At 33.1% G+C, this 12,398-nt stretch overlaps 1 non-coding gene across 1 annotated transcript; it reads right to left on the bottom strand.

Moving 5' to 3' along the window:
* Positions 1-211: 211 nt before the first annotated feature.
* Positions 212-318, bottom strand: LOC113851680. Its single transcript, XR_003502251.1, has one exon. It is a non-coding gene; the product is annotated as a small nucleolar RNA R71 (small nucleolar RNA).
* Between the last annotated feature and the right edge of the window lie 12,080 nt (positions 319-12,398).

Below are 12,398 nucleotides of genomic sequence, written 5' to 3'. Positions count from 1 at the left end.
TAATCTTCATCTGACAAAGTTCCTCCGATTGACGGATACCATCAAGTACAATGGAGTCTCCAACGATGTTATTCGACTCCGTCTTTTCCCATTCTCGGTATCTGAAAAGGTGAATGCTTGGTTCGCCTCACTCCCAGCCAACTCCATTAGAACTTGGGAGGATCTCACTCAATAATTCTTAGGAAAGTACTTTCCCCCATCAAGGTCCTCTAAGCTTATGATGGAGATATGTTACTTCCAACAACATGAAGTAGAATCTTTATTCGTGGCATGAGAGCGATTTGGAGAGCTTTTGAGGAGATGTCCTCATCATGATTTTCCAATGTAGAGACAGGTACAAATTTTTTACAGTGGCTTATCAATCACTACCAGGGCTACGATTGATGCCGCAGCAGGAGGGTCCCTCATAAGAAAAGATTCATATGATGCATACAAGCTGGTAGATGAGATGGCATCTTCTAGCTTTCAGTGGCACACCGTTGACTCGTAAGACATCAAGAGGAAAGAGACCGCTCTGGTCTACTAAGCAGAGAGTAGCAGCCCACTAATGAACCAAATGGAAGCCCTTGCAAAGCAACTAGAATCTTTAATGAAGGCTCAAGACCAACCTGTAAGAGCTCTTGCAAGCCCAGAATTTAAGCAAGAAGAGGCAAACTTCATGGGCAATCACAGTTTGGGGTGGAGGAGTAATCCTCCTAACTCTTAGGGGAATGGCTTTGGAAGTCAAAATTCAAGTGTTTATCGCCCTCCTCATGTGCAAAGTCAGGGAGCAAGACCTGAAGGAAAAGAAGCTCCTAGATCTCAATCCAACTTTCAAGAACAGATGATGCAATATGTGCATTACTCTGATAAGAGGATGACAGAGCTTGAATCCAAGTTAGACCAATATATTGAGAGAACTGATAAGAGGTTCGTAGATGTTAAATCAAAAATACAAGTCAGCTCCTCTAAGATGAGTGCACAATTGGAGCAAATTACAAATCTTCTGAGTCAAAAAGTGATGGGAACACTACCATTTCAACCTGAGCCTAATCCAAGGGAGCAATGCAATGTCATTACTCTAAGAAGTGGGAAAAATTTGAATGGGACGCAAACACATAAGTCATGCACGCCTGTGCTGAAGGAGGAGCACGCCCTTGCATCACCCTGCACGCCCATGTTGCCTGAAACAGAACAGCTGTGCTTAGAACAGCACGCCCTTGCAGACAACGAAGGGACGACCATGGTAGACGGAAGCAAGGTCATGCTTAACGAAGGCATGCCCGTGCTGGATAATGAGCAAAGCCGTGCTTACCACCCAGATGCAAAAAAGGAGACAAGGGAAGATGCACCAGTGGTGACAAAACCGAAAGTTCCATTTCCACAACGATTGATGAGTATCCAGAGAGACCCTCAGTTCAATAAGTTCCTTGGGATCCTCAGAAAGCTCCACATCAATATTCCTTTTGTTGAAGCCATATCACATATACCGAAATATGCTAAATTTCTCAAGGAGATGCTAAGCAACAAAAAGAAATTGGAAGAATTCGAGACAGTTAGATTGAATGAGGAGTGCTCAACAATTTTACTAAGGAAGCTGCCGCCTAAGCTTAAGGATCCAAGGAGTTTTACAATTCCATGCACTATAGGCAATTCTTATTTTGATAAAGTGCTCTATGATTTAGGTGCTAGCATCAATCTAATGCCATTTTCTGTGTTTAAAAGGTTGGGTATGCAAGAACCCAAGCCAACTTCAATCTCTCTACAGCTTGTTGATCGTTCAATAATGTATCCTAGCGGCATAGTGGAGGATGTCCTAGTCAAGGTAGATAAGTTCATGTTTCCTGCAGATTTCATTGTCCTTAACATGGAAGAGGATGACGAAGTACCCATCATACTAGGAAGGCCTTTCCTAGCCATAGAAAGAACGATAATAGATGTTCAGCAAGGGAAGCTCACACTGAGGCTAGATGATGAGGAAGTTGTATTTCAAGTTTTCAATTCTTTCAAGTACCCTTCTAGCCAAGAGTCTTGTCACTTTGTGAGCACTATGGATATTACTTCTCCTCCTCCAATTTATGTAAAGCATGGAACCACAAGAAAAAGGCCAAGGAGGATGCAATATGAGAAGAAGAAAAGACAAAAGCTTAAACCATCCATTAATAGCCTCCTAATTCGAAGCTTAAATTTTCTTCTCTTTATTCTAATCCCCATCATATGAATAATTTTTCTGATGTAATAGGTGTCAGGGAGGCAAAGCTACTGGGGAGACAATTGTATATCAAGGGAGTCACCTCTGAGACTCATACCTTCTTCCCACCATGATTTAACATGAACGTCAGGCTCGTGACGTTAAACAAGCGCTCCCAGGAGGCAACTTGTGTCTTTTATTTTATTTAAATTTTATTTCTTTTTGTTTATTTTAATTTTTGCTATTTATATTTTATTTTTACAATAAAGAATAAGCATATTGAAAGATTGCAAGAACGGAATTGATTGTTCCCATACTTTTGAGCTTTGATTTGGAAGCACGCCCATGCTCATCACATATACGGCCGTGCATTGAGTCGCAGTTGTGAGAGAAAGCTTTACATCATAAGCATGGGCGTGCTCAAGATTTCAGCATGGTCGTGCTCCCTCACCCAAAGCCGTCGCGCCAAGAATTATCATTGAACCTCTTTCCTTTTTATTCAATTGCACTCTTTGCATGCTTTTAAGTTAATTTCTTTCAAACATTGAGGACAATATTTCGCTTTAAGTATGGGGGAGTAGTTCCTAATTATATGATTGTTATTTGCATGTTACTGAGTAAAGTGCCTATACTATTTTTTATGATAATTTAAAACTTTTTACCTCATGGAACCCAATTTTTTCCAGATAGAAGAGCATGTTGAGTGATTATTATTGGCATTATACTTTCATTTGGAAACTAATAATTAGCTAGGTTCCTTACTTTTATGCTCTACATTAAACTTTAACCCGCAGATGTGAGTTTTGAGCCTTAAAGGGGATTTCTATCTTAATTTAATTAATTGTACCCCTTTCCTCATTATTTTGTGTGATTATCTCCTTAGGTTTTGTGCTCTAGAACTTGACTTGGAACCGACTTAAGACTTCTCTTTTTAATTGCGTGTTTTTAATATGATTGAGGCATAATAGGATTTTTATTCTTGGCCTTCAGCATGTTTGAGATACAACTAGTTGTCCACTTTGAGCTTTATTGATTTTCTTGGTCCCTTACATTAAATTTATAAAATATTTTGATGACATTGAGTTTATGAATGAAGCAATTGAGTTGTTGAATTGTTTGATTAATTCTTATCTATATCTCTCATATGCAAAAAGAAAGAAAGAAAGTATGAAAAAGAAAATAAAAAAATAGAAAAAAAAGAAAAGAAAAAGAGTTATATATGATTGAAAGGAGAGAGGAGTAAAGATAGTGTTCATATACAAAAATATAAAAATTACTCCAAGAGCTTCATTTGTAAACTTAGGGGATGTTTATAATTTTTATAATTTATTAACCCTTTCTATATCCCCTTTCTTTCATTTATCTCACCTCAAATTATCATAACCCCTTGGCCACATTATAACTTGAAAAAGACCTCATGATTTTTACTTGCATTTAATTTATTTAGTGGAGATTCAGTTTATAGTCAAGCCTATGGTAGTACACTCTTCTTTAGGAGAATTGAGTGATATCTTATTTGTCCCTTAGTGAGAGAGGAAAGTAGAGTACCTCAGTTTGATGTTTGAGTGAAAAGTATAGAAATATAAGATTCTAATTGAGAATCCTTTTAATTGCTTATGCTCAGTGATATTACTCTTGTTGCTCTCTTTATCTCCTCATCTCGGGTTCCTTGTGTGGTATTATGTTTTAAGTGATTATGTTACTCTTAACTAGCACTTTGCTTCAGGACAAGCAAATAGATAAGTATGGGGGAGTTAATAAGTCTGTAATTAGGCCCTCTTTTACAGCCCATATATTCATATTTGATCTTTATTTTATTTAGATTTTACACTAATTTATATATTAATTGTGCAGTTTGGTATAAAGAGGCTGCAAGTGGATTTTGGGTGCATTCTAGGCCCAAATTGATGGAAGATTAGAGCTTTGCAATAATCAGTATGCCCAAACCCATTCAATAAGCACGGGGTGCTTTGAGCCCATGCACGGTCGTGCTTAAGGCCTTGCACGACCGTGCTCATCTGCGGGAAGCCCATTTATGAAAAGTTCTTAGGGTTTTCAAATCCTATAAAAGGGAAGATCTGAGGCACCATTGAAAAACACTGTTTTTACATCTTGGCTTTGACTCTAGAATACATCTGATCTCGTCTCTCTTGCACGGGATCCTTGGCACATGCTTGGTGATACTTGGAGCTTCAAGCGATCGTACTTGAAGACCGGGAACACATCTCACACTCTAGTTTGCTATTTCTTTTGATTATGGCTTTGTTTATGATTGTTTTATTTCTTTTCTTTAGCATGAGTAACTAAGTCCATACCTAGGGCTATGGGAACTATTGTTCATGAATTTATGGAATTTTGATATTTGAATTTAAATTTGATTTCCGTTTTGTGATTAGATTTTATCCTATTGCGCTTCTTTCTTAATCCTAATTAATTATATTGTCAGGCGATCGTACCTCGGTTAATTAATAGATCTATAGGGTAAAACGAGACAAAGGATTAGGTGGACCAAACCAATCTTTCTCTTCTAATCGTTATTAAATTAACAAATTCATAGGCTCCTAAAACTTTCTTAAATTAATGTCTTGCATGACCATTGAGGATGTCAATTTAGAGAAAAGAATATTAATATTGCATGACCATTGAATATTAATAGTATTCGTATGAATGATTGGTAATCACAAGGAAATTGAATTTAGAGTTAAATAGAAAAATAACATAAAGGATTGAATGAGAAAACCCATATACCCTAGGTTCCTCTCCGATAAGTTTAACCAAGGCGTGCAGTGTATTCCTTGCTCTTAGTTTTATAATTGATTTTATAAATTCTTATTTTTAATCAATCTCGTATCTTTGAAGCTTAAACAATTAAATTAAGAAATTCTTAGTAATTGAAAATCAATCCTTGTGGGACGATATTTCGGGAACTTAATTTAAGAACCCTTTATTACTTCTCGATGGGTACACTTGTCCTCCAAACACCTTCCTTATCCTTGCCCTTATCTTTTCTTTTCTTCTAGGCACCTTCAGGAAGTGGAATGACGACTGGCGGAGGGCGAGCAGTATCAAGATCTAGGACATAGTCCACTTGAGGATGGCAGTGTTCCTCAGTAGTTGTACCCTCTGGGGTAATGAGTTTGAGTGCTTGTTGGTAGGTCACACCAGCTCTTTTTTGCGCCATTATGCCTGCACTGAGAATAAGAAGTCAAATCAATATAACATGATCAATGAAATCATAATCAAAGAAACAGAGCATACCCTCCAAGTCTAACCGAGGCCTGGGAGACTTGAGCAATAGAATTAGAGCGCGAGCAAGAAGCTCTTGGGGCAAAGTTTTCAAATAGTTTAAATTTGATACCTCTTCAGGGGACAACATCTCTTCAGGGTATACGTCATGCCAACGGGGAATGAGAGTCCAGTGAAAGGGGAAGAGGGGCTTACATTCGTTATCATAAAAATACTTCTTACTAACCCAAGGGTTTACTTTTACTTTGAAGTAACCAGTCTTGAAACTCTTAACGAAACCCACCTAGCTTTATCAAAAGGATGGGTACAAAAGAAATGAAGAAAAAGACCTACACTAGGTTCTATATAATGATATCTACATAATATCCTAAATGCTTGCATAGCCGCCCACCCATTCGGGTGTAGCTGAGTAGGCGGCACATTCAGCATATAAAGTACTCCCATTTGAAAGTTATCAAACGATAATACACCCTACCTCCCTAAACATACACTTATATACAAAAAAAAGTCTCGGCTAGTCCAACATCCTTGCCTAAAAATACAAATTCAGGATTTGTCGACCCATCTCCTCGGTCATCGTGGCACAACCTTTAACAGGATCCCTAGAACTACTAGGCCCTGAACCCTTAGATATCGAATCTTTCTACTCCATTGAGTTATCCATACATGAACTAGAAGAGAAGAGAAAAGGATAAGGTAGAAAGGAACGTACCTTTGAATCTAAAAGAGAGAATACTTAAGCAAACGAGCAAAAGTATATACCCTTCAGTGTAGAGTAGAAAATGTACATAATGCCTGGACCACCACCTATTTATAGAACATATGCCTTCGGGCAGATGAAAGGTCACTGTCTTTCTCAACCGTCAGATCTCTTTCAAGATTAACAGACAAGAATAAACAACCTTTCGTTTCAGAGGCATGAACCATGAGGAAACCCTAATTTGTCCAAACCCTAAAAAGATACATACGTTGTTTTGATAGCCACGTCAGGGACAAATACGATAAATGACCCGACCTTTCACACGTAAACAGTAATCCGAACACCTCTTCAACCTGATAGCAACAGTTTAAACCACATACCCTGTTGGTTAGTACCCTTCTGCCTATATGAAGGAACAGTACCAAGATAACAACAAATCTAAAGCCCTTGGGTCATATCTCCTCGGGCTTGGAAGGCTAGTGTACTGGATAAGACACCACATGAACATTGTGACAGAAAAAGGAATATGAATACCCCTTCGGTGTAGAGAACAGATATCCCTCCAGTTAGGTTAAAGTAAATTAGTAAATATGATTAAAGAGACTAAAAAATAGATAATCATTAATTATCTATATAATTAGAAGCATAAAATTAGGGCTGAGTCATGAAGCCCATTATTTTGTCTATAAAAGAAAAGTACAAAGACAGGTAAAAGGGTTGACTTTTAAATAGGAAATAGTATTGATTGCCTAAACTGACATCTGACTTTACTATCAGAGTGTCTTTTGCAAATACACTTTCCCACGTCATATAAAAAAGAGTCAAAGATACCTGCATGGACATTATTTTACAGGATAGAAGAAGAGAGTATAGAAGACCATTGTATCCATAACGAGACCATTTACACTAGTGTATAATAATCTCTTTATACATCTTAGACTTTATTTAATTAATTTCATAGATTTGAATTTTTAGAAAACATAAATAATACAAGGGCCGGCTCAACCAACTAAAGCAAGGGCTTTAATTTTCAAAAAGAAATTATTTTAATAGTAATATAATTTTTAAAAAAAATTAAAATTATATTTAAAAATAATTTGAGTAACGTTAGCTTTTTATTGATATTATAAATAACTTTAATAAATAGTAAATATCAATTAATAAATAATAACTAAAGATAATATTTAATAAATAATAACTTTCAAATAATAAATAATAAATTTTTTATTTTAATTTTTTTTTAAAAATAATTACATAATAAAAACATTAAACAATTTCTTATCTCTTACGTAGTTACATCATAAAGTTTGCCATATGATAGCTATTTCCCATTACACTTGTCGCAAGGTAATTCTGAACGTCTGTTTCACCAGAAAAATAATATTTAATTATATATAATAATCTTGAAGATTAGTTGAGCTACCGTAATCCAAATTTAATTACTCAGCCCACTGTATACGTACCGCTCTAATTATTAGTTGAAGCGCGCGATTGACATGACACATTTTTTACTTTTTTTTTTCTATTTTACAAAGATAGAAAGAGTCATTTTCGGTAACCGTCGTTATACAATTTAATTTCATCGTACATAGTTTTATTTGTTAAGAATACCAATTGACAAATAATATTTAAAATTATGCTAAAATAAAAACAAAGCAAATATCCTTTTCAAAAGTAAACTGATAAAAAAAATAGTAGTAATTAATATTTTATGAACTATTTTAATCAATATTTTAAGAATAGAGGTAACAACACTACACTAAAAATTGATTTTTAGAGCACTAACTTAGATAGTAATTAATAAAAATGTGTTTTGTATAAAACACTAACAAAGCAGTTCTGCCCTAACTGCTCTCCAAATTTAACTTATTAGAAACCACTCTCTAATATATACTTCTAAAAGCAGTTCATTTGGAACCGCTCTTTAATATGTACTTCTGAGAGCAGTTCATCTGGAACCACTCTCGTAAGTGTATTTTGGAAAGGGGATGTTAAATAACCACACTCAGAAGTGCTATACTTTAGAAAGCGGTTCACACATGGAACCACTCTGAGAATTTTATAGAGCTATTAACACGTGGAACCGTTCTGAAAGGTGTAGATCAGACAACAATTATTTCTTAATTTCTCTTAGATGATGTATTTCAAATTAAACCATAAGCCCTAAATCCGGCTATCCCTGTCCCCGCACCAAGTCTGTACCTCAAATTTGTCTGTGTTTAGTGTTTTTTGAGAAGTTTTTGTAGAAGAACAAACACCGTTGACATCACATTCGTAATTTTAAGATATATTCTTAATTGTTTCTTTATTTTCTAGCTATATTTGGACATTTGCACTCTTTCATTCAATCTGTTAACTAAAATGCACATGTATTATTGAAGTTGAACAATTACAAACATCCCTCTTCCATACTTGGCTTTTGGTGAACTGCGACAAATTAGTGAAACTTCTTTCATTCCAAGTTATTGTTGTTGTGTTTGTATGAATTGATTATATTCTAAAGCTTACCATTGCTGCGTGACAGAGAGCATGAAATTAGTTTTTATTTTATAGAAGTTGATTTGAAAAGGTTGAACTTTAGGTTAGTTAACCTCTGAAATATTGTTGGAATGGTTATTTAGGATTTGCTAAACATGATATTTGGACACTAGTTGACTGTAATGCAGGTGATTTATGTGAAAATGCATTTGATTGTTGTGAAAATTGATGTTCTGAATTGAAGTCTCATGTTCTATTGTATTTTTTTTTTGTTCCAATATAAATAGAAAGTAGGGAACATACTGTTATGTTGTTATGGGAATTGAATTAAGTTTATGTGTTGAACAAGATATTGTTGTTTGTTTTTCCCTCCTTATGTATATTTGCTCTATGTATGAATGAAATTGATGTTCTGTCTTATAGAATGTTATGAATGTATGATTATTGTTAGTGATTAAACTTTGTAGGGTATGATTTGAAATCTAAAATTAGTGAAATTGAGTTACCCTATAATTTTGCCCCCCTTATGTAACATTTAGAAAATTTTGATAATTAATCTCTTTTAAAATTGAGTTACCCTATAATTACGTTACGTGGAAAGTTTGATGTAAGCTCAAGTTTGTACTCTTCTAAATATAGCATTTATGGTTAGTGTATTGGATAAATACTTAAGTAACCCTAGGATATAACATTAGAAGGCAGGAAAGTGTGTGATGTGTTATTTGAAGAGAACAAAATGGTACATGCTCACCTATCATAAGTCTAATAGTTTAGAGATCATAAGATACTTAGGTACAAAATCTTATAGCTTCTTTAACCATAGTTGCAGAGTTTATTGCATGTTTTGAGGTGTCCAACCATGGGATATGGCTACAAAACTTTGTCACTAATTTTCCTATCGTCAACTAAATTAACTTTGTCACTAATTTTCCTATCGTCAACTAAATTAAAAGGCCATTAAAATCTATTGTGACAATAACTTTGCGGTTCTTTATTCCAACAATAATATGAGTACAACCAAGTTAGAATTTATTGATATCAAGTTTTTGGTTATTAAGGAAAGAGTTCAAAATAAACAAATTTATATAGGACATGTAGAGACTACTTTTATGTTAGTTGATCTACTTACTAAAGGCTTAGTGTCTAAAGTTTTTCATAAGCACACTGCTCATATAGGTGTAATTCTTGATTGTTCCTTAGTTTGAGTGTGAGTCTTATTTATATTCTATATACTTTTGTTTGATACAAAATAAATTAAATGTCTATGTTTCTACTTTAAATTTATTTTATGTAATAATTATATTGTAATTTTGAATTGATCTCTATAAATATTAAAGTTTGGACACCAGTTGGAAATATACATGATTAAGATCACATTGTAATTTCCATGCCACTTATCCATATTTAATCTATGTCATTGAAGTACATGTGACTTTGGTGATTGATCAAAAGCTTTTCAAGCAATCATTGGTGGAGTATAATAGGTCTTCTTGGATGTTAATTGAGCTTAATTTCATAATTTAAATAAGGTCTTGAGATGTTGGGTTAGGCCTTTAATGAAGTTATATGAATTTCTTGCTTAATTCTTAGATTTTTCTATAGCCTCACCTTTCTTCTTTGTGCAGGCAATATTTAGAGTTGTAGATATCAAATTTAGGAGATCTTGGTGGCTTTGGAAAGTTAAGACATAGATCTACAATTTCATCTGATATGCTTGTTGGCTAATTCGATCAAATTCAGGATTAAAATTGCGCTCAAAGTTGGATGCAAGTTGTTGCTGGGCAGCAAGATCCTCCCTCATTTAAAAGGATATATCTCATTCAATTTAGGCCCAAATCAAGCAAACTATATGTCCTTGGAAAGCTTATTCAAAGGGCTTTTAATTGGGATAAGGGATACCTTAAGAATTTCACTTAGGAGAAATCCAAAAAGACACTTGGTTCTCATAATTCATAATATACTTTTTCTTATTTTTGGAGGAGCTCTCTTTTCTCTTTAAACTCATAGGGCATTTTTTTGGTTTTTGAGCACCCATTGAGATAAGCATGATAGACCAATTTCACAATCAACCTGAGGAACTCATCATTCTAAGGTCTTATGTTCAAATTTGAATTTGCATTTCCATTCTTTTCTTTCTTTTTTGATTCTGAATTTATTTTAAATTAAACTTGATTGAATTTAAATGTTCTGAACTGATAAGAATAGAACCTTAATGATTTAAAATCTACCTAATTAATTTCAAACTAATCAATTGGGATTTAATTAGGTTTAATATAAGGCTTAATCACATATTTGAGATTAAGGTTAATTGGATAGGATCTAGATCGATTTACATAGCATTAATTGTGTGATTGCTAATTGGTGCATGTGTATTGATTAAATTCTTGAAGATGTTCATGTAGTTAATATGATATTAGAATTGAATTGCATCTATTTTGATAATCTGTGACAAATTGAACCATTGTATGAGATTTTCTTAGGTTGAACTTTTTTAATTGATTTTTCTCATTTTGTCTTTCTGTTAATTGACCTTTGTTGCGTAATAAAATCCCCCCAAACATGTCTCTCTTAATTGTATTAAAAAATGTAACTCTTCTCTAGAATTTGACCTAGGTTACACCATATATTACATTTGTTTTTAGTACCTAGTTCATTTGATTGCAATCGCAACTTCGCAGATTAATGATAATTGTAGTTTAATCATAATGGCATTTGATAATAGATATAGTGGTTCCATGTTCTTATATAAAATGAACCAAATTGTTTATGAGAAGTCTAAAATTAAATAATATATAGTTGCCAAAAGTTTTTTGTGATATAAATGCCAAAATAAATATGCCTCCAAGTGAAGATTGTTAGAAAATTTATATTTTTAATAAAATAAGGTAGACTACATATTATCTATAATATTTATATGAGTTATTTACATTTTTACAAACTTAATAAAAGTAATCTAATTTTAGCCGGTTCTTTAGACTACTAATAGAATATAATATGAGCTTAATAAGTGGATACTAAGTTTAGGCCTATTAAGGAATAATGAAAATTTTAATAGATTTAAAATAGAAAAAATAGTTATGGTCTCCAATATACTAAATCAAAAAATATTTATTCTCTTCCTATCAAAAGAGAAAATGGTAGGCTTCACCGGAAAAATACAGCAATTTGGTTTAGAAAGATCATTCAACAAAGGTTCATATTTTGCTGCATTTACTTTATTAAATCCTATAAATCCAAGTATTCCTCAAACTTTCTTCTTCTCTTAGTATTTTGACGTAATGTATATTTATTTATATGAAATTTTATAAAGATTAATTTTTTTTAATAATTCAATCAAAGCATTTTCATTAAAATAAAAAAAACAAATATTAAAAAAGTAAGTATTAATTACACAATATTTTTCAAAATTTGCATTGAAATAAAGAGATATGGTAACTTTCTTTTTAGTTAATAATTAAAGAGTATATATTAAAAAGAGTGTTTTAAAGTATCATGTGTTGTTATTAGCATTTCTTTAAAACAAATATTAAATTTAGACCTCGAGAAAAATGTTTGAAAAAGATAAAAATATTTTTTACCAATAATAAAGTTGTTGGTATTATTATTATTATTATTAGACCATGTTTCATCAAACGTGTTTTTCTTACAATTTTATTATCCTTATTCAGTCATAATTCATTCCTTCTTAAATGCTTTTGAGAGTTCAAATTACAATTTAAAAGAAAATATATCTCCTTTGTAAATCTATGTATCTTTGTTCATATTTCTATTTTCAAATTGTTTATCATACTTTTTACAGTTTGA

The sequence above is a fragment of the Abrus precatorius genome, unplaced genomic scaffold (assembly GCF_003935025.1).
Source record: "Abrus precatorius isolate BTA unplaced genomic scaffold, Abrus_2018 Scaffold9, whole genome shotgun sequence".
Lineage (NCBI taxonomy): Eukaryota > Viridiplantae > Streptophyta > Magnoliopsida > Fabales > Fabaceae > Abrus > Abrus precatorius.
This window is presented reverse-complemented; position numbering and strand designations above follow the sequence as displayed.